This window comes from Melampsora larici-populina (genome assembly GCF_000204055.1).
Source record: "Melampsora larici-populina 98AG31 unplaced genomic scaffold MELLAscaffold_41, whole genome shotgun sequence".
Classification (NCBI taxonomy): domain Eukaryota; kingdom Fungi; phylum Basidiomycota; class Pucciniomycetes; order Pucciniales; family Melampsoraceae; genus Melampsora; species Melampsora laricis-populina.
In genome coordinates, this window is record NW_006768805.1 from 617,191 (window position 1) to 618,669 (window position 1,479).

Here is a 1,479-nt window from a genome sequence, read left to right on the forward strand (position 1 = left end):
TATCCTTCTGATCATCCGGATAAAAATCTCGCAAGTCAATCAAAAGGTATCAAAGCTGTACTTCAAGAGCGTGGATTGTGGGACTTCTACAGCTTGCGGTCCCTCCAGAATGGTAATGGCCCCCTTTTAGGAAAATGCAAAGATTGTAAAAAGTCAGCTGTTTGCCATAGATCAAGAGATCAGATCTGAACAATTGATACGAGAGGCTGAAGCTCAGGGTTATTTCATTGATGAAGACAAAGAATCTCATACAAGAACTAAACAACATTTCAGATCTTCAAGCTGTTGTGCATTCAGGATTCTCAGCTTACAGTCCGACTTCTTAAAAGAAAAATGTCTGATTCAGAAGGTGATTGAAGAAGCTGGTCACATTTGTTTATTCCTTCCCAAATTTCACTGTGAGCTGAACCCCATTGAGCTGTATTGGGGTTATATTAAACAAGGTAAATTCCAACTTATCATCTGATTCTGCCATTTATATTAATCCAGCTCTTAGATCTGTACAGAATTTTGTCAAGGTAATTTCAAATGCACACCATTTGCACAATCAAAGGAATGATTTGAGGAAATTCGGAAGAATTGCTCCATGATAACAATACGGAAGTTCTTCAGAAAGATTGATAGGACTCACTCTGCATATGAGTAAGCTACCTTTTTCTTTGATTGTCACTCTCTCATTGTATATTGATCTGGGGGAATCTCTGTAGACTGGGATACACTTGCAGTGATGTGCAAAAACTGGTGAAAAAGTATAAGTCTCATCACCGGATTCCAGCAAATGCTGCAAGGAAATGCTGTGAGGAGGATTGATAAGTATTCCTGAGCCATTTTAGTACTGTTAGATACTATGTACCTAATTACATATCCTAAGTACTTAACTACATACATTAAGTACTTAAATATGTACGTAAGGTCATATGTAACTTGTGGTCCCATCCCAAGGGGCAAGGCAAAAAAAAATTATGCTATGGCTTAATCCTTACATGCCTAGATTCTGCCACAATGGCCCAATACACCTATGTCAATGAAATTTGTTTCTATATATATGTAGACAACAAACATAAGATCTGAAATGTCAAAATTTATTTGCAGGGAAGCGTGTTACAGGCTTTCAGTGGCAGGCACTGTACTTTCCATCATCATCACTTAAATTCTTACTTGTTAAACCTTGGGCTTTCATATCAATCTCATTGTAATCATTGTGAAAGTCTTACTTCTTTACCTCAATTGTACCTATTTCACTATCCAATGACCTAGCAAAAAGGGTTGTTCCTACAAAACTTTTGTGGTTAGCCAATTATTATCAAGACTATGCTCAACTAATGATCAATGGTATACCCTTTTCATCTATCTGAACTTGAACTGTGACAAAGTAATTGACAATTCTACTTCTCTTTGCTTTATGTCATATGTTGATTGGTGTGAACACAACTTCACATTTTAGAGGGCCACAGGCAACTAACGAAAGACTAGATCAAT